Here is a 21,866-nt window from a genome sequence, read left to right on the forward strand (position 1 = left end):
CAGGAGGGGGTCAGCGGCCGATGCGTGCGGAGGGAGGGTGAGTAGAGCCAAGTGCTGCTGCTCGGTTCCCCTCGCAGGCAGGCGTGTTCGCGGAGGGGGGCTTTTTGCACACTGCAGCGTTTGAGGCGGGGGTGCCGAGAGTTTTCCAACTTGGGGTCTCGGGCGCTGTCCCGTGGGCGAGTGGCCGTGTGAGCAGTACAGGTGTGATGGATACTTCCCTGGGCGTGCAAGGAGGGAGCAGGCTGCCACTGAGGGGAAAAACGTCTTCTGCAACTAATAAAGCTGCTTCGGGGCTCTGCATCTGGTAGTTAATTTGCGGCCGGGAGAGAGGGGGGCATTTCCCGGGAAGGGATATTTATTGGTTTCTCGCCTGGGGCTGGGAGGCATCTTGTAACCAGCGAGTGTGAAGAAGTCACTCAACAGGTCCTTTACCACCAGCGCTCTCCCGTTCCTTAAGTCGACCTGCGCTGCGAGAAGGATAAAAGCGATCACTTGGGCTTTGTTATTTTAATGATTCGAGGCCGGCTTGGGGTCTTAGCTTCAGGCCTGATCATTATACAGAGGATGTAGGAAATTTACGGGAGGGGGAAGGGGGAGGAAGGTGATAAACATTTTGTTACTGGTCTTTGCCTTTTGTTCCTGTTTCTGGTGTGTTTTGCTGTCAGATTTTTCTTGATTGCTTTTCCTTTTTTTGATATTTTTTAAGTAACTTTTGAGTTGTGTTTTCTTTTGTGGTTTTTTTTTTTTCTCCTTTCTCCTGATGTCTAGTTACAAATTTAGTTGAAGTGTGGTGAGCCAGGAACACCGGAGGGAACACAACTGACTTTGATTGCTTTTCCTTTTTGTTAGACTGTCACTAAGGATTTTCTTGGTTTCAGATCAGATCCTTTGAGAACGTTACTGCAACACACAGTTAAGAAGTTTGTAAAACATAGTTTAGAAAGGCGAAAGCATTGGAAAATGCGTAAAAGAGGAGTGTGGAAAAACAAACTTCAAACCCTGATAAAGCTTAAGACCTAAATCTTTGTGTTGGATGGAACTGTTGAAGGTTTAGACTCCCCTATTAGGTCTTTTTAACTGAGAATTAGGAATAAAATATATTGGCTCGGTATGTCTATTGTATGTTTCGCCAGACCTGTATGTGATACTCTGCATACTCATAACAACCACTGTGTATATTGACAGAAATTGACAGTTTTGCATCAGCTATTAAGTAAATTATCACTATTAAAAGTCATAACGTTTGATTAGTCTTTGTTGACGTTTATAGAAATATGCAGATGCAGTTTGTATTGGATTTATTTTTGCTTACATAATTAATGTCATTGTGTGTATTAAACCTGAATGTACCACAACATAATTCTTTTAATATAATTATTTTGACTGGCTTTTAGATCAGTAAAAATTACACTCTTTCCAATTAGCATAAAACCCTCTTTGTCTTTATTGCTCCCAACAAATGTAACATTTTAGCTTATTAAATACTTGTACTAGTTTCTGATTTTATTATATTTTCAGCTTCAAGTTCAGACTTCCCTAGCCAATGTATTAAATATCTTGTCTGATTGTTTAGTTATAATTTCATAGTCTGATTTTTGTAATACCAATCTTGCTTATGATTGCCTACATAATCCATGCAGGGCAGCATTTATTAGAGTAATGACTGCAGGATGGTACCCATTGTCTCAGTTATGTGGTATTTATCTTGGTCTGCATGTAAGTTTTGAGTAGACTTGACATACTATTAAATGACTGATGGCCCCTCTAACACATTGTCTGCTCTGGAGCAGGGCTGCCTTTGAAGTAGTACCCTGTAGGAAGCAAAGAGGCTATTTGCTCTATTAAAATTCCTTGGTATTTCCTCTGTTTAACCACAGGCCACTTCCCCTCTGCCACTCTAAACACTGCAGGGACACTGACTGATTGAAAAGATACAAGCCCTGAAGTAATTGTATCCTATTCAAATAGATATTCTTATTGCAGGTTATTTATAAGTAGTGTCTAATTAATGTATGTTAAGAGCGTGAATAAATCTAACATACTATATAGAGAAAGTAAAAATGTCTAGTATGCATTAAATGAAGCAGTTGGATTGAAGTAATTCTCAATGGCATAAATAAACAATTTAGAAAAATACTAGTTAACTTTTAATAGATGTTTAATCTAAGGAGAAATAAAATGTAGATAGCTGGGTGTTTGTATGTACATTTAGATACACACACACATATGCTGGATATTTTCCTCTGCTAAAACTGTGAATGTGTGGCACACTTCCCACCCCCGATGAATCTTTTTTTATTGTTTGAGTGTTGGTTTTGAAAATCTGCTTTCTATCTTGGTACATTTGTACAAGTAATGGTCATTTTCCTTTCACTCTACGAAATACAGTTTTAAGTTTCCTCAATATTTTGTGGCAGTAAAAGCTTGACTTGATGAGAGCGTATTACTGGACTATGGTTAAAAGAATGTGATGAAGAAGTATTTGATGTTTTGATTTGTAGCTCCTGAAATTATTCTTAATAGCTAATGTTTTCAAAACTAAAGTCTTTAGATGTGATTTTTAAATTTTTTTTTTTTTACACCTTCCATTGCAAAATACATGGCTGTATTAATTGCCTTCTGTAGTAATACTTTGGCATTTGTCTTGCAAGCTCAACATATGTCTGCAATAGGAAAGCAGTTAATATCAGGATGAGTAACTTAACATTACTGTTGCTAAGAATTATCTGTGATTTCAATGGATCCAGGATTTTAGAATTCAGATTGACTTTAAGTCTAGGATTTCTTTCATTGATGTTTAACAGAAATTTTAATGTATTCGTACACTTTATGTTATTTCAGATTAAGGTAGAACGTTTGCTTGAAGCAGAATAGTATTGCAAAGTAGCTTTCCATATGGATGGTCTTTCCATATGGATGGTCTTACTACATCATATGTATACCTTTATCCAGAAAAAATAAATCAGGGAAGGGCCTCTTTTAATCTAGAATAAGTATGTCCACATGGGAAGCTGTTCTGGAAAAGTAGTCTCTGATTTTTTTTCATCCTATAAACAAGCCATGAGGTGTACAGAGAAGACAGACTTGGGCTCTGATGATGATTTGAATATATTTCAGATTCATTTATTCAGTGTTAAACACATGAGCAACTTGAGAGTGAAGTTGTTTTGTAGATTCTAATGGGACTACACACATGAGTAATTTTTTTCATATGTTTAATTCCTCTGAAGTCACTGGCACTGAACCGTGTGCAGTATAAAGCTTAAATTTAATGAGACTGTATGATGAGAAAGAATAAATAATACAGCATTTTAGCAAAACTCTCCCCCCCCTCTGCTAAGCAAAGCTTGTCAGACATACTAGGGGTCTCTGTTCCCGTGCATTCTCCCCTGAAACTCTCCCTGTGTCATCATCTATGCTTTCTATTTAAGGAGCTTTCTATTTCCTTATCTCTTTCATAGCAGAGACTCTGAAGATCCCTGTTTCCTACCGTTCCACTATCAGGAGCTCTGCCTGTCTCATTATTCTTTAGGCTCATGCTGCTATGTCCCTACATTTATCTCCTCAAGCATCCCTCCCAACACACACTCATTATTCTCTACAGCTAGGATTTTTCTAAGCACAGAGCTAAGTCATGCTGAAATAATTGTCCCAGCTAAGTATATGTTTTGGGAACTTTATTTAAGAGGAAGAATACCTTGTGAAATGGTAAGAAATAATTTACTGGAGTTTAAATTCTTCCCTTTATTTCTTATTATTTACCAACAGTTAAAAAATCAGATTTTTCTCTTGCAGAGTATTTAAAAATTTTTAAGGGTATTGGGCAGAAGACAGACCTGAGATGAAGCATGGTGGAAGGTGTTAATGTTTGCCATCAGGGGGTTCTTTAGTCTAGACAGTTCCAGAGTTGGTTGAAAGCTCTGCAGACCAGATGCCAGCAGCTCTGTATCCTCCATTTTTTCTGAATTTTTAGAATCAATAGATTTCTCTCCACTGGCATATAGAACAATGTGATAGCATTTTAGAATTGATTAGATGTGTCATTTAAAGCTTAGTGTATTTCTCTGATTAGATAGAATGCAACATGTTGAGTGCAAGGCTTTGCAAGCATGGTCAGCCATGCAGGTAGGCATCTGTATTACTTTTGTTTAGCTTAGAATTTGGCTTCAAGATCACTCCAGGGCGGTTTGGTTGGTTGTTTTGGGTTTTTTTGAGTTTCATTTATCAAGTACTGTAGCAGAGGATGTGACCCCATTGTTACTCTAGTGTCAAAAAGTGTTGATGACAGTCTGCCTATTTAAGTTAATTTAAAAATGCACAAAGTAGCCTAAGTATGTTAATGTTTAAATAAGCAGATGAATGCTTCTTCATGAATTATGAGGCTATACAGTTTAAATGCTATGTTTTCAGAATGAGCATTCAAACACCCAACCTAGAGAACAAAATTATGGAAACATAAGCCTACTTACGTAATTGAAACTAAGTCTAAGTTTTAACAACAAAAATTTATATCTCCTTGTATGTTGGTGTGAAATTGGGAAATTTTAATATGATGCTAATTCATAAGCTGTTGACCTAACAAGATTTCTGCAGCTGAAGTCTCTTAGGACTGTTAGAGATTTGACTAATTTCCTCTCTAGATCATGTCCCTTAGTTTAGATGTCGAACTCCACTCCCTGCCTTACTTCCCCTCCAAAATCTGCTTTTGAGTAAGCAGAAGTGTAGTAACTACTTTATCAGACTTGTTAATTTAAAATCTTGAGACATTTATTTAAGAACAAGTTCTGTTTTAATAGATTAATACTTTAGAGTCCACCGGTGAAAAGATGTTAAGCAGTCATGATTAGATGATACTAGCTTTTCTTTAGTTAATTATTTGGTAATGTTAATATAACATGGATGTTACTTAATTAAAACTGCAACATTTAAAGGGTGTTTAATAAGGACCAGCTGTCTTTTACAACAGATCAGTCCAAAGATGATGAAACAAAGCTTTGATGTGAACTTGCCTGCTCAATGCTGCTCAAAGGCTGAATTTTACCCATAAATTTAGAATGTTTTTTAGAAGCAAACAAGATAAGAGGAGTGTGAAGTATTACCAGAGAACTGTTAAGCTTGAATACCATTTTTAATTTTCAAAAGTAAAAATATTTTTTATTTTTAAAGCATATTGCTTTGTTTTTATATATACTGCTACCAGTATAATGAAGTGTATTTGAAATACATTTTTTTCTGAAACTTTAGGTTAATGCTGATGTTTCTATACCATGTGTTGTGTTTACATTTAAAAATGAACATTATGCATAAATACATCACACCTAGAAAAACACATAAAAGTTATATCAAATACATGAATGTTTATGTTATATCCTTCTCCCTATATTAATTATGAAAAATTATTTTATGGAAGTGCAAGTTACAGTAACTTAAAATAAGGAACCATGGCTAGATCAGTACATATTACCATAACCTAAAATTAAGTACTTAATGTGAGACTTTATTTAGGGATCAAAATTGAAGTGCAAACTTCAAAAAGGATTTTATCCTTTTATGCATATAGTATTTTACAACTGTTACATTGTCCAGCTATTTGTCTTTTCCAGCTCTCCGCAATAGGAGCCACCCATCTTGACATCCAAACCTTCTACGTGATTTTCTCAGAGACTTTAACCAGATATATACTTACTAAGGTAGTGAGTACAAGTTTATGCCAGTAACGGATAGACTAATTTCTGTAGTTTTACTGAAATGTTTATTTAACAGAAACATATATATTATCACTTTGATTATCTAAAATTCTGCCAGCCAAGCCAGGGTATAAATGTGTATTTTAACATGCTTAAACCTATTTTACTTAATAAATTGTACTTTCAAGATGATATCTAAGACATAATTTCTGGATTTATAAAAAAGTATTGGTGACCTCAGTGGGTCAGAGATGTCCCTTATCAAATGGGTGTACTGGTATAAAACAAGCAGGTGTGATTTTTGGAAGTGAGTCAAACTGAGTAGATAATAAATATTAAGGAACAGAGGGAAGTACGGTTAAGAAATGTATGTTGTTAAACTGCAGTGGATGTCCAGATTTTTCTGGGTCTATATACATCGTGTTCTATCTTACAAATTACTTCTTCTTTGCCACCAAAGCTCAGAAAACTATCAGCAACCTATTTCTAATAAATACGTAAATTCTTAATGTTGTATTTTCTAAAGTTCATAGATACTTTATAACTGCAGGTTCTTAACTGTTTTTGGTTTTAGCTTATCAGCAATGGTTTTACATCTGGCTTAAAACCACTTGGAACGCAGACTTTCTTGGTTGGCCATGTGTATAGATAAGGGCCTGAGTTTTTGAAAAGGTCTTGGAGTAACCTACTTTACAGTGAAGATGCACCTGATGATTCTGTATCAGTGTTTGACTTAGTTTTGCTAAGTCTTCTAGTAACACCAGCTTTCAGTGGGTCTCTGCTTGCCAAGCTTTCTGTCTTACAAATTGCTTTGTTTGCCACCCACACTTGGAAGGCTAGCTGCTACCTGGTGTGTTAACCCCTCTGTTCATGGGGCCTGTTCTGTTTGGGTGTATCAGTCAAATACCCCTAGGAGATACTGTCCAAATGCACTGTTTCTTGACTGAAGAGTAGCGGTGGGCTTCTGGTTAATTTACGGTGTGACTGCAATGAAGAACATGATTCTGAGGAAACAAACTTACTGTGATTTAACAGTACCTCAGAGAAATTGCTGGAAGTCAGTTAAGCTAGAGCCCATCTAGTAGAAGAGCACTAAAAAGTGAAACTTTTATGACAAGGTAAGTTAGAGCAGCTGCCAGTCCAGCAGTAACTATCAGTCATACCTGTGCAGTTTGACTATATTCTCATCCCTGCCCAAAGTATAGTCTTTAGACTTCCAAACAGAGCAGAGTTGGAGGCAGAAGAGATGGAAACAGCACCAGAGGAGACGGTCATGGTAAAAATAGAACAAGATGAGGCGCAGCTGATGATTCTGGAATAAGTTCTAGAACAAGTCACCTGGACAGGTCAACTAGAGGATGTTCTAAGAACAAATTTCAGAGATTTGTTTTTTTTAAAAAACAAACAAACAAAAAACAAAAACCCAACAAACTTCAGGAACCCACTGAGGAAGCCTCACAGAAGCAGATCTAGACATGTTAATGACAGCATTTTAAAAGGTAGTATATGCAATAGTACATGAAGCCACATGTACAAGTCACATCATTGTTCTGGCCCTTCTGTCACCTCACACCACTGTATGGATGGATTCCAAGAGCGTGAGGGAAATTAAATGTGCAGGTAGGGATTTGTTCTCTCAAAGTTTGAACTGATTATTAAAAATAATTAAAGCTTGGATTAGAGGTTTAGCAAGCATCAGCACATGTTTCAGGATATATTGTATTCTTTGGAATTCTGTCTCACTTGAAGGCTGTTCCAATGTTATATCACTATTGGCTTTGAAGAATTGTTCCAGACATCCTATTTTATTATTCCTTGTGCTGATAATGGTGCAAAAGTCCCATGGGTATGCCAGAACACTGCCTACTGTGTTCTTGGTGCATCATTCAGGTAGTAAGGGGATAGCAAAAGGAAGCTAATTCTGTGGCTAGGAAGTGTCTGCATCCTAAGTTGGTATCCTGTTCAATCGTCACCCACATTTTTCTTCACCTCTTGGCTGTTGATGAGGATTTTTCACATATTTGAAACTCAAAATGCTCTGTTAGATTCTAGTAAAGTACACATACGAAGTGGCTATTTCTGTACTTTTTAAGCCCCCTCCATTCCTTGGTAGGCTCTTTAGGCAGTAGGTGATGAATGTCTCCAAACAGGTGGATGAATTCATTCTATTGGCTTAGAAAAGCAGTTGTCTGCTCCTGCCAGAGCTATTCAGTACATTAAACTCCTCTGTTCCTCCTTCAACCTGAGTTAAACAATCCATTACTGACCCTAGATGAGTTCCTTAATCTATAATGACCAGATTAAAAGAGTTAAGTATGAAATCCTTTTCTTAGTATGTTATCAATAATTAGGGCTGGAATTGTGGCTAGCAAAACTTCTTGAATAGGTTTATGTAAGAAGGAGTACAAGAAGATTAATTTCAGTATCAACCTGCAGGTGTGCGTGATGCAGAACGTAAGGGGTAGGGATTGCTTTCTTTTAGATGACCAAAGAATCCTTGCTCTTTCATTTCACTAGTAGGACACTATATCTCTGAATAGCCATCAAGATCTTTTGGGAGAGGGCCATGCACTTCTAGGGCAGATAGGAAGAAAAAGACGGATAGCTCACTTACGGCATGAAAAACACATTGATGCCGGCTACAAGACAAGTGAGCAATGCTTTCAATAAAGTGTCAAAATCTATCAGTAGTACCTAAATGGATATTGAACATATGCAATATATGTCATAGCAATCTGTTAAATGCATGTTATGATCTTTCTTCATGTTGCCTCTTACGTTTGAAGCTGTAGGTGCATGAGCACCCTTTATTTTTCTTACTCTTACGGATCTGGTCTTGGGCTGTTATTCAGAAAGACAGAAAATCTGGTTTTGGGGCACATCACTGATGCTGCTTATTCTAATGTGCCCAAATAAATGTGAGAGGTAGCTTTGTCCTAGGAGATTTCATGCTAGATCAGGTGTCGTCTCTTTGTGCAGGCCTGAAAGCATAAACTCTGAAATGTATTTTCTGGTTAATTCAACAGAATTAGAGTTGTCCATGACTGATCTGAATCAAATTCGTACCACTTGGTGATCTGACAGTGTACAGAGGTGGCTGTGAAATGGTGACCTCTCTGTTGACAGATGCACTTTCTTGTTGGCAGCATGGAGTCTGCAAGCTAGCAGTCTGAGTCTGTACCTGGCCTTTTCCTTTACAAATGCTGTACAGAGCATAACGTGTTACAGTAATGCAAGAGGTCATTGTAATGTCTTCAAGGGAAGTGCTGTTGAAATGCGTTCTTCTGTTTTCTGTAACCTTTGTATTCTGACGATCTAACATTGAAAGTACAAGCTCCTTCTGTGCTGGAACCCTGGGTTGACAGAAACTATAAGGGACAAATGAGGAACATGCAGAGTTCAAAGGGCTCCAACTAAATGTGTGTATTGGGTCATAAGTTGCTATAAACGGTGGATATTACACTAACAACTAGACAACATCAGTCTTAAGTCTTGAGACTGCTATGTGGAGGAGATGATAGGCATGCGGTTCTGCTTGGAACTGCACATTCTGTGCTTAAAGGTTTCCAAATAATTGATTTCTGTTGATCTATCTATATGATTCTCCTACCTTGCGAAATTATATGTAATAACCATTTCTATACCCACTGTAATATGGCAATGCTGGATTTTCCTCATGGTTGGTGGGCAGACTTGGATTTTAATTTCTGACCTTCCCTATGTTCTTCACTCTTATATCAGTGGGAGGGACTAGATATTTCTGATCTTACTTCTGACTACATTCAAATCCAACCAAGCAATCAGTGACTTCTCTGACTTTTTTTTGTATATGGCTGTGGGAAAATTCCTGGTTGGCTGGCTATGAATTAATGAAAATCCTTAGAATGCTTCACTAATGATAGCTCCTGTGGCTTTAAAAACGCTATTCCCTTTTTTAATTTGAGGGAGGTCACAGAGGTTTACAGGAACTAAGAAAAGAAAACTTAACATCTGGTTGTGCTCTGTTGATGACTGCTTTTGTGTGAAGAAAAGTTATGGCATCTCCTCCACATCAAACACATTCAAGGTGATCCTTTCTAAGCACTCTTTGCAAGAATACTTTTCACTCAAACTGTGTTTTCTAATTAATTTTCCTTTGTATTTTCAAATGGAGGATTTTAGTCCTCCATGGGAATCCCAAACTCATGATATTGTCACTTAAAATACACACCATCTTTATTTTTTTGAGTTTTGTATTTATAACATAAAAAATATTTATATATGTTTCTAATATTTTCCTTTAAAGTTGTGGAACTCCAAGATTAAAACAAGCTATTGGGTTAGATTCTGGGATTCATGAAAGGAAATTTTTTTTGTTTCTGCATATCCATAGTGAAGTTCAGTTTCACTTATTTGCATATAAAGTTCCAAAGAGTAATCTGATTTGTAAAAGTCTCCTTTTTATAATTTTAATTTTACAGGATAAAGAGAATGATTTAATTTTTTTTTAAATAATGCAGGTTAAAATTATGTGTGAATTTAGTTTTGCTAGTAGGAAGGCAGAATATGAGAAAGTTTAGGTCCAAACAGTAAATCTTCTAAATTGTTAAAACTAAAAGCTATCAGCTGCTCAGTTAAACATATGTATTCCAGGTGTGACTGGCCTGGAATCAGAGAGCATAAAAAAATACAACTTTAGAGACTTTTAATAGTCACATTATCTTTTTATTTTATACAATGATTTAAACAAACTATATGCAGGTCTCTCTTTGTCATCTACTTGTGGAAACAACACCCCAATCTGTTTTCCTTTTAAACATAGAATACTAAGGGTTTTGTTGAGTGGTTTTGTTTCGGTTGTTTGTTGGGGTTTTTGTTTTGTTTAAAGAGCTAAAATCCTACCTGTTAAAATCAGTGGCAAAACTTTGACTTCGTTTTGATGGGATTTTGTGTTTTATACCTCAAGTGGCTCGATGCTTTGTGATGACCTAGCACTAAACAGCTGTGACTGACTTCAGTGCAAAAGCTGGGGGCTTTGCACACTTGAAAACCAAGTCTCTTATCTGGCTGCTTCTTTGTGTAGATGGGAATATTACTGCCCACTAAACTAGGACGCAAGTTCAGAATGCAGTTCACTTTCACAGTAATGTCCCATGTGGAGAGTTTTTGGGTGCATCTTATCGGCACAGGGCAGTGCTGCAGACAGCTGGACTAACTCAGAGCCAACGGGCTGAATACCAGAAGCAGGACAGCTGTGTTAGTGGGGCATCATACGTGTGTTCAAGGTTGACCCAAAGCAGAGCAGTTTGCTAGCATGGCAATTTCTTATGCTTAGGCTTTCTTGATAATAGCTATCTTCAATCTCAGTGCTGCATAGGTGTGTTCTGGAACAACCCATATAGGGTGTTGTCATAGTGTAGGTAGTGCACTGTAAAGTTACATCTTAGTTTATCACATAGTAATAACTTCCTTTACAATCAGGCCCTTAGGGATAGATTTTTTTTTTTTTTTTAATGTACCAGGGTAACTTTGGGTACAGCTGCCCAGACAATGAAGAATTCCATCCCTTTCCCCTGTCTGAGCTATTCAGGTGCCAGTCTGTATCTTGTCTCAAAGCCCTTGTAAAGCCTGCGTGCACTGCTTCCTATTCCTCCAATTTCTATGGGGATCAATGTTATCTCCCTGTCTGGGCTTGCCCCTAATTATAGGCAGTAGTAACAAAATGAACTTTGGGTACAGCTGCCCAGACAATGAAGAATTCCATCCCTTTCCCCTGTCTGAGCTATTCAGGTGCCAGTCTGTATCTTGTCTCAAAGCCCTTGTAAAGCCTGCGTGCACTGCTTCCTATTCCTCCAATTTCTATGGGGATCAATGTTATCTCCCTGTCTGGGCTTGCCCCTAATTATAGGCAGTAGTAACAAAATGAGGATGGAAGTTAGAACCGGTAAGTTGTGCAATTTATTCTGAGCATAAAGACTGCTCTGTCTGGATGAGCTTTAAAATACAGTGTGGGAAGGGGGCGTTGCTGAATCGCAAACCTTTTTAGCAAAGTTTTCAAGCTTGTGCTGGGCTTCCCCTTGAAGTCTTAGAGTTATGTGGTATAAATGGGTGATTTAAGCTTCACCCTGTAAGTGTGAGCAGATCCTTAGAAGCTTGAAGTGGGATTCTGAAAAAGAATGGAGTGCCCTAACTCCTATTAACTTTCAATGGGATTTGTTCTCTTTTGTGGCCTAGGGTGTAGTTACATTTTATATTGACTCAGCAGTGAAGCTGGTTAGTGAAATTTTCACTCCCAGCTGCTTCCTCTCACTTTAGTGTTGCTGTTTTCCCTTCCCTCCCCACCTGTTTTAATGCACCTGTTTGAGCTGCATTGTAAATCGCGTTATTAAAAGTTTGAATTGAAAGTATCCCTATCTTTTTTCTTTTTCTTTTCACAGCTGGGGTCATTTCAATGACATGGATAAAATGAGGTCCCCATGCAGTTATGTTAAGTATATGTTCAGAAGCGGTGAACTACAGCATGAAGGGAAAGCCAAGGACTGGACAGGGGAGTCAGAAAATCCCTAAGCTAATTTTGTGATTAAGTCAATGTTCCATGTAACTATTCAGATACTCTTAAAATTCCCACCCTTGAGGTGTGTTAATTTAGATACCTTTAAAAAAGTATCTCATCAAAAGAGTTTGAGGTTAGTATACTGAGCATATATGAAACTTTAAAATCTAAATTATACAAGATTTTTCATGTGAACGTTTTTTAAACAGTGAAATTTTCACAAGCAAAAAGATGATAACGTTTCAGAAATCACTTCAGCGTCTGTTGAAATGCAGCCAACTTTGTGGTGGAATACAGAGTGCACGGTAACGCTATACAACCCTTCCTGCCAGGAAATGAAGAGTAGTGAATTCATTTGTAACCCGAGGGGGGGGACTTCACTATACAGCCTATAGTTTGTGAATGGAATTTGGGCAGATTACCACTAAAATGTCAGAATGACCCACTAGGTCTGATATAACTCTCCATTTCTTATCTTGCTCTGAAGATGGCATCTCCTATTAGTACAGTACGTATGAACAAATTTGTGTAGTTATGGAGTACAGTTAAGGATTATTCCCCATTATAAAGAGCTTTGATTTTATTTACTGCGTCAGAATTTTACCTGAGGCCTCCTGATACTGCTTCACAAGGCATGTATTAACAGCCCCAAAAGAAGAAAGGGCCAGATGTATAGCCTGATGCTTTTGTTATAAAAGAATATCTAATGTTTTGCTTTCTCTGTTGTATAATACAAAATATTTAGCTAAGATACTTTTCAAAGAATCAGTAACATGATCTATTCCAAAATAGTTACAGCTTGCTTTATTGTTTACGTTTTTTCAGCAAATTATGTTTGTGGTGTTTAATAATTATCTTTACCTTAGTTTACCTTCTGACAGGAGTAATAGGTTAACCACAAAAAAAGTTAAAATAAGAATCAAAAAGACAAAACAAGCACCTAACTCAGCCTGACCCGTAACAGGTGAAAAGTTATTATTCCGTGCTTCTTCAGAACATCAATGGAGACAAAACCTTTATCTTTTATTCATTAGTTAGGAATAATGCAAGTTGGGATAGCTTAGGTTTCTCCATGTGGTTGCATTTGTAAGAGTAATTCACTAATCATGCCATTCACTTTTGGCGTTCTCTTTCAGTAAGGACCACTAGCTGTGAAATGTCATGCAGAGGTTTGAAAATGGGACATTCAGCTCACTAAAGAATGAGCTGCAAGGACAGAACTTTCTTTCTACTACATTCTGGCAGTAAATGTAGGAATCAAAGCCACAAAATAAGTGATAGAATAACCCCTGGTATCATCTAACAATGCTGATAGATATGGATGACTATTGTTCAGTGTAGCCACATTACATTTGGTATATATGTTTTAGTTATTGTTTATTATATTCCATTCAACCACAGAAGTTAGCAATATGTAAACTCCAGTAGTTTATTTGCATGCTTGTATGTGGAAAGTTGATTTGTAGTTACATGTTTAATTACTTGGGGCCCCCCCCCCAATATGGTTAGGTTTTGTTGCAACAGAGAAAATAATTGTTTCCATGTTTTACATTTTCCAATCACATCCAAGTAGTATTCCTGTTGTAAGTTATCATTTATATTGGAAGTGAAACTTCCTGGTCTTTGGATCTACTCCTCAATTTACTACAATAACGTAGTTTTATTTTAATAGAGATGAAGGTTTAAACTGAAAGGGGTTTATATTCTCTATTGTATTTATCTTCCTTTTCAGTGTTTTAGGGTTAGCTATTTATATATTCAGTTTAACTTTTACTTGACTTTTATTAAAGTTTGAGAGAAATACAGGTTCAATTTAACTTTTTAATCTGTGCATTTAAACGCTTAAGCTCTTAAAACTTATGTTGCAGTTCTGGCTTCTTAAATAAGATGACTGAAAGAAGGAAATTTGTTCATGGTATCTTAAATAAGATGACTGCTAGAAGGAAATTTGTTCATGGTATTGACTTTCTGTATAGAGACTTTTTTATTAGAAGTTATTGTTTCCTACAGAGAAAGATCAGTTAGTGTGCGTGGCTCTTTAAAAATAAGAAGTTAAAAAATTATTGTAAATGCTTTTTCAAGTATTTTTAAATTCAGAAGAATTTTTTTCATAATTTGATCAAAGTTGCAGAACCTGTGGCTCTGTTTTTGTTACACATGCTGATGGTCTGTGGATAACATTACATTTTTTCAGCATGAAACTGAACACTTCGATTCCCTAAAGCAGTCTCAAATTTATGGTTAATAAAAGAATTTATTGTACTGGATGTCATCTGTTATATCACTCTGGGAACAGAAACTGGCAGTGAGTGGACAGGAAATATTTCCATTTCAAATCGCTTCAATCTTAGGGTCTAGGGTGAAAGTGTCTGATTTCAGAAAAATCACTGTGAGTATTGATGTAATAGAAGTATTTTATTTAAGAAGAATATAATCTTTTCAAATATTTCTTTTTGCTTTATAGTATTTTATGTAAAGATACTACTGACATTATTAATGTCTCATACTTTCTGTATTTCAGTATTGATCCCTTAACCTTTTCAAGGCAGAAGGAATAGTAGTAATGTATTTTCAGGTAAATATCTATACATGCCAAGTGAACAGCAATTTGATGAGTTACTGTACGGTGGCCAAACTGCTTCAAAAACTCAGACCTTTGTATTTGTAATTGGTTGGCTTTTTAAGAGAGTGAACTCCTACGTGATGATTAGGTTCTTCCAGCTTAATGGATTTCTTCAAGTTGTCTCCTTTTCAAATGTATTATGAAGTGAGAGATCCATGGATTGTAACTTCATTAATGGAAACTTCAAGCAGTCAGATTGAAGTTTCTGTACATTTTTCATGTGTTAAGTAGTATTTGAACATCTCTACATTTTAAAGTATTTAAAGCATTTCAAATAATTACACATTTTTAAATGGATATGTTTGTCTAGGGGACATTATAACCAGGGGGAAAAAAGTTTTACGTTTTTATCTTCAGCATGTATTAACATCCTGAAATACTCCATTTTTCATTTTCAGACTGTTGTGCATTGATACATGGTTATAAAACTGGAACCAATTGTGTATTTCCTTCTTTAAAAGATATGTAGCAAAGGCAGAAGTGTTCATTTTTTTTTTACTGATGCTGTATGAGACTGTTTAAAATTCATTTATTGAAAGATGGTTGTCAGTTTAACTTTTTCAGTGCAAACCAGCTTATCTGGCATTATTTTGAGGAAAATTGTCAGAAGAGCATATGAGAAGAATACAGTACCATGTAGTGGCCATGTGAACACGAAATCTTGATTGATAGTTTTCATTTGAGTCCTTTCTCTTTCAACTAATTAATTATATTTTATTTTATGCTTTGACTATGTTAGAGGTGGAAGGAAAAAGGAATTCATGCTAGTGTTCAAAGGAAATAATAGAAGTCTAGTATGATTGCTTTCCTTCTGGGAGTGTGTATACCTTGATGTGACACGGGTGTATTTATAAATAGAGAAATCAGTTCTGAAGCTTTTTATTCATTATTTTACAGAACACGGGTATGCAGTGAATTTGGTGTGTCTCATGTCTTGGAGGATCTGGGCTCGAGTAATGAAGATCATCAGATTAGGATTAAATAGGGTTCAGATAATAGTTGTTGTATTTGCTTGATTGGTTTCTGTCCAATCATGGTAAAATTATTACACAAAGCTAACTATTTACTTAAAAACCGAGAGAAAAGTTAATATACCCTGTCACTAAAATCAGAGCAGATGATTATTTTACCTGACTTGCACCCCATTTCTGCTAGATTGTAATTCAGTGTCTTGAACATCACCTTGTGGAAAGCTGAGCGTATTGCCACTGTAAATGAGACCTTTGTTCACCTTTAAGTGTTTTACATATTAACTTTGTAAGGTGGTTTTTTTCCTAAGCCTCAGTAGATTATAATTCAGGTTTCAAATCGTTCTTGTCAAATTTATATCAGCTCTTATTACCAGTTACCTTGATTATGCTATTATAATAACTTAACCTCACACCTTATTACTAGTCAAAACAAATCAAGCAGATAATCCACAAATTATAATGTGGAAAACTGTGCGTGTATTTTCTTTTATAGTCAAGCCTTAGCTTCTGTAAATCAACTCTGCATCAAGTAAGTTATTTAGGTGTATGGGATTTTTTCTGTTTTGTGTTCCTGCAAAGCTGAAAAACAAGCTGTAATAGGGTCAAGATTTTTATTACTTTACTTGGGCAGTTTGGGAGAGTTTTATTATCTGAGGGGTAGACTAAAAAAATAATTAATTAAATCTGTGTGTAAAAACAAAGCACTCCCCTTTTAAAGAGAGGAAGAGTTTGAACTATGGATTTGTTGTAAAACTTACTAGTTACAATGAATATCACCAAAGGACATGAACTGAAATCTGCATCTCATGCTGAGTGTGTGGTGTGTATATGTACACAGTGTAAATGGAAGTCCTTGCTCTGAGTACTTTGCTATCTGAAATGATTTCATAGGCAACTGGAGGAAAGGAAATTCTGTTATTCCGTTTTACAGATGAGAGGCTAAGGCACAAAAGGTATTAAATGACTTCCTCAAAGTTGTCGATACAGGGTATGGATAAAGCAGGAAGTGAGTCTGTTTTTCTCAAGCCTCTGAGCAGGGAGACATAGCAAGATGATTCTTCTGTTCAAAATACAGTGCAAAAGGTGTTTGTGTATTTTCTGTTTGTTTTTTAATGGTCAGTGCTTCATGTCTAAGGCATTTCACAGAGAATTAGGTGAGAAGGAAAGTGAGATTGAGAATCTTTTTTCAGTCTTAATAGTTTAGGATCGTAACAGTCCTCCTTACGTGTATGTGCAACACCACAGGAACATGCTGGTCTATGACTGCACATTATAAAATATGCCATGGTGATAATCAGTTACAGCCTCTTGCACACTGGCACCTAGCCTAGCTTGACCTTTTAGGTGTTACTGCAATAGAAATGCTATGTAAGAAAATATGTCTTCACTGAATTTTTTTTTCACTTGAACAGATTATGTGTTTGAGATAGTATTCTAAAATGATTTTTTATTTCTGGCAATTTTAGTGAGGTAGGTGAAATTACAGTTTAGGATACCCTCTCTTCGGGTTCCTTTCACTTGTAAGGACTTAGTGTGGAATGAGTCTGGATCTTATTGGTGCTGCTTGTATGGAAACCAGAGGAATTTCTTTAAAGCAGCACAGCAATGGTATTTTTCCTGAGGCTAAATGCACTTTGTATGTTCCTGCATCTTGTCAGAGTAGGCCATGAGAGAGTAGACCCATATGGCAAGCCTGCATTTGTACATCAGGTACTTGATTTTTGGGTTCCTGTTATTTTTCCCAAAGTGTGATTTCCTATTATTATTTATTAGTGAGTATGGAAATTTTATCCTTTAAAAGAAAGCTGCTTTGACTGAAAAATTAAATGTTATCAAGATGTAGATTTTCTTTGCCATAGTTTTTTTTAATTGGATAATTGAATTTTAACCAATAATACAAGAAGAAAAAGTGCTCCAAGGTTCTAGGAACTGGGTAAGAGCAATCCTACATGAAGATATAAAATGAAAATATTGCAAGAGCTTAAAGAGTCGTTAAGCAAATGGCACAAATGATTTAATTAAAAGCCCAAGCAGGTTGTGATACAGGTTGTGTCAGTGTTTTAGCAGATACCACATTTCATGTCAAGTAGTATATTAGTTAGTATGAAAATGGCAGTTACTAACTAGCCATGTACTGTACACATAGAACGTGTAACCTTTGCTTTGGCCTACTTTCAAAACCACTTAACATGAAATACTAAGGAAGAATGCATTTCTTAAACTGTTTTACTTGTTCAAGTGTATTATAAAGTGTGATATCCATAGGGTGTGACTTTTATTAGTGGAAACTGAATACAGTCAAACTGGAGTTTCAATACTATTTCAAACATTAAATGTCTATTTAAAAAAATTGTATTTAGGTTCCCTTTTTTAGTAGTTAGAAACCTCATGGGACTTGATAGCACGTAATGCCTAAAAGAGTTTGCCAGTACAGATATACTTAAAACACACACACTTCCTAGATTTTTTTTTTTTTCCCCCAACAGTAAGATTTATGCTTAATGCTTTTCAAATCCAAGTCCTGAAGAGAGATGAGCACACAGGAATATTTGAATGTGTTCTGTCTTCTCTTCATCTTTTTTTTTCATTGTGAAAAACCTCAACAATCTTGATGGCAGAAGCTATTCTGTGTAAAGAGTTGTTTGAATAGCACAATTAGGAACAAAATACATGGATTTGCAGAGTGAAAATCAAAACTCTAGAAGAAGAAAGTCAGCCTTGATGATCAGGTGAATTCTGAGGTAAACTTCATTCAAGACTGGTGATTCTCAGAAACATTCTCAAGAATGTCTCCTTAGAAAGCTGTATTTTGGATGGTTTTATCGTGTTGTGTTCAAATTCCTGGCGTTGATCATCATTTGGCAGAGCTTTTCCTACTTAAATGGCTGTAAGTGGGGAAGCTCCAGTTTGCTTGCAGAGAGGGGCCGGTATAGTTGGAATGTTTGACTACTATTTCTTCCAAGTATCCTTCAGGTGGACCAGAAGTGTTTGTGCAGCTTTGTGTATATTTCTGACACATTCTAAACAGAGGTTTTTGGCTGCAAATATGATGGCTGTACTCCATAGAGGGTAACCAGCAGTGTATAAATTCCCTGGCAGCTGAAGCTTTAAATCTGCAGCCACCAAATGTATCTGCCTGTGTCTCTCAAGTTCAACCATGTGGATCATCAGTACATAGTAAGCACTGGACCTTCTAATCCTCACTGCTGATTGTATTACTGCTTAAGCTGTGGGAATAATTTTCATCTTCTCTGTGGACCAGGACTAGACGGAGGCTCTAAGAAGAAATTCATTTGCTAAAAGCACATAGTTCAGCAGTCAGAATCCCTGTTTGCATGCTTGTCTCGGGGAGGTCGGAGTAACAATGTGTAGCAGTGAAGGAACTAAAGCCCATACCTTTAACAGTGTTAGAAGGAGGGGCAGCATAATGGAGACTTGTTACTAACTCTGAAGGAAGCCAGCTTATGCAGCTTGGCCATTAACTTTGTGAAAGGAAGAAAGGGAGGAATACTTGATTGCTTCCTAGGGGCAGATTTATAGGGAAAGGTAATTTATTTTATTAGCATAGTTGATGTACAAGAACTTCTACTTCTAACCAAAAAGTATTTTTAGTCATTATGTTTGACATAATGATCCCTCCATTTTTGCTGGTCTCGTTTTTTTCCCATCCAGACAAAAAAAGTCTGATACAGTCATTATGCCAGTCTGTTCTGAAACTATAGCAATCTGCTCTTCACTTTTGATGAGGGGATTGTATAACATGGGTGTATATGGAATAAATGTGGTGCTTCTTGGTATGTTGTTATTCTTCTTATGTCCCTCATGATACTGAACTTAATGCCAAAGGTACCTTTGCATTGCTACTGAGTAGATGCCTATCGCATTTAAAGTCCTAGCTTCTCATTGCCTGAGCCTTTTTAAGTTATGTAGCTCACAAGGATGGTAACTTTGGGAAGAGGTGCTTGTGTCATTTTAAAGAAAGGTTTTTTTACTTCATCTCCTGCAAAAAGAAGTTTCATGTGAGGTATTAAAAATACTGTTGGGGGAATGGTGAAAGATTCTTTAAAGCTGGAGCATGGGATTTTGGCAAGCAAATAATTGATTGCTTCTGGAATTGAACCATACTGCTTATGCATTCTCAGTTTTAAAACCTTATGGATGAGTACAGTTGTGTGTTTCTAAATCCCTAAGAATAGGTTTTTATGTCCTAAATAATTGCATTACTTCAAAGGGAGGGATTAAGATGGAACAATCCCAAAGCCTATCTACTTTAAAAGTTTTATGTGTTCTGTGGCACTCTAATCAGTAAAGTGGAGTTACTGCTAAATTATTTTGCCTCTATATCCTCCAGAACCAAAACTTCGGTCTATTTATATGTTGGTCCCACAAAACCAATGTGCATTAGTTTTCTTTACAGTCGTGAGCTCCTGTGAATATGTAATACTTTCCTTAGTTGTGCCTGTATGTTTCATTCATGTAAGTAAGAATTAAAATTAAGTTTCTAAGAATATGCATTTCATATTTTCTGACTGCAAAGCTCTTAAAGAATTTCAGTGACTTTTTCTCTTGGGATAATACAAGAGAAGGATTAGGACTGGGCGAAGACATTGTGTGAATACACACAAAACAAAATAGATGTGCTATGTCAAAGTTTTCACATTCCAGCCTTTATGTGATGTTCTGCTTTAAAGATTTCCTTGCGAGCAACTGTTCTTATCATTTTCATAAGTTACAAATCAGATAAACTCACCCTATACTGCAAATGGAGTATGTCCAGTCTGCTTGCTCTAAGTTTGTTTGCAATAAAAATCTCCAACAATGCAGTAAATTTCAGATTAGAATTTTTTAGGTAGAACAGTTATGAATAAAGCAGTTAATCCACATTTGATGACGGTTTCCCTCAGAATTGTTAGGGGGTTTTTGTGTGCACTTTGGCATTAGATTGAGAAGCAAAGAGCAAAAAACCCCACCCTGAAATAGTCATAATTGTGAATTGTGTTCTGGCTGAAGCTTAAAAACTGAACCTACGAAGTCAATCCTAGTTACTTTTACAGATTTTCTGTTTCTTTGGATGAAACCTGGGATCAAACAAAGAGCTCGTGCTAGGAGTTTCCAATTTGAAAGGTAGCAATCTGGCAGCAGAACGTTATTAGTGAACCATTTATGATTTTGGAAATAAGTTCCTTTAGTTGTTCTCCAGGTGCCATTGCATATGCTCAGCTTTAAAGGAAAAAAGCTTTCTTTTTGGATCTGGCTGGCTTGGAAATACTTAATGATTTAGGAGAAGCAGCAAACCTTTATGTGCATAAAATTTTGAAAGATACAATTTGTAGCTCTGAAGTGTTGTTCTTTGCTTTCTTTTTTTCTCTGACATTCTCTCCTCTGAAAGCTACATAATTTCTTAATGTGGTAAGCAAAATGAATGAATGAACATATATATTATATAGCTATTAATATAAATAGTATCTATCCATTGTTCTCTCATGCTTCAGTCACCTCTTGAAACCTTGTCTTGATTGTCTTCTAACTCTCTCTGAACATCTTTGGGAGAGAAAGACTGTGCCTCTCAGCTTATGGCTCTGTTTGCACATTAAGTGGACAGTCAATTAAATGAATGAAAATATATTGTTTAATTGTTTCCTAGATATGTTAGTTTAGAAGTGCTTGGGCATAAGCTAAAATTCAGTGCTTATGCAATTGTTCCTCTAAGTGTGAGGGACCCTGTAGGCTTATTGAGGTTGTGGGTAACTTCCCACCATAAGAAATGTATTCTTTAATTTGAGTGGAATAATTAGCTAGCTTGTTCATTTTATAGTATGCTGTGTTGTATGTTAAGCAGTAAGCATGCATAACAGGCTTCCTTAATTTCTCCTCCATTATTTCAGATGCGAGTTACTCTGTTTATTTGTTGTTTATAGCACAAGTCAGTTTTTCTCAAACTAATTTGTCTTGGGTCCCTCTAAAAACAACTTTACCATTTGCACCCCGCTTCCTTCCCAGTCACAATCACCATTCGTGCACCTGTCTTGGCATTGCTTTTTCTCCCCCTCCCC

The 21,866-nt window shown here is 36.4% G+C and overlaps 1 protein-coding gene across 1 annotated transcript in view; it reads left to right on the forward strand.

The window, feature by feature from the left end:
* Positions 1-6: 6 nt before the first annotated feature.
* Positions 7-21,866, forward strand: part of IL17RD (interleukin 17 receptor D) — a 53,379-nt gene continuing 31,519 nt past the window's right edge. The window contains exon 1 of the mRNA XM_019473454.1: positions 7-37. The gene's annotated coding sequence lies outside the window, so the exon portion shown is untranslated. The remainder of the gene's footprint in view (positions 38-21,866) is intronic.

The sequence above is a fragment of the Aptenodytes forsteri genome, unplaced genomic scaffold (assembly GCF_000699145.1).
Source record: "Aptenodytes forsteri isolate BGI_AS27 unplaced genomic scaffold, ASM69914v1 Scaffold53, whole genome shotgun sequence".
NCBI classification, from domain to species: domain Eukaryota; kingdom Metazoa; phylum Chordata; class Aves; order Sphenisciformes; family Spheniscidae; genus Aptenodytes; species Aptenodytes forsteri.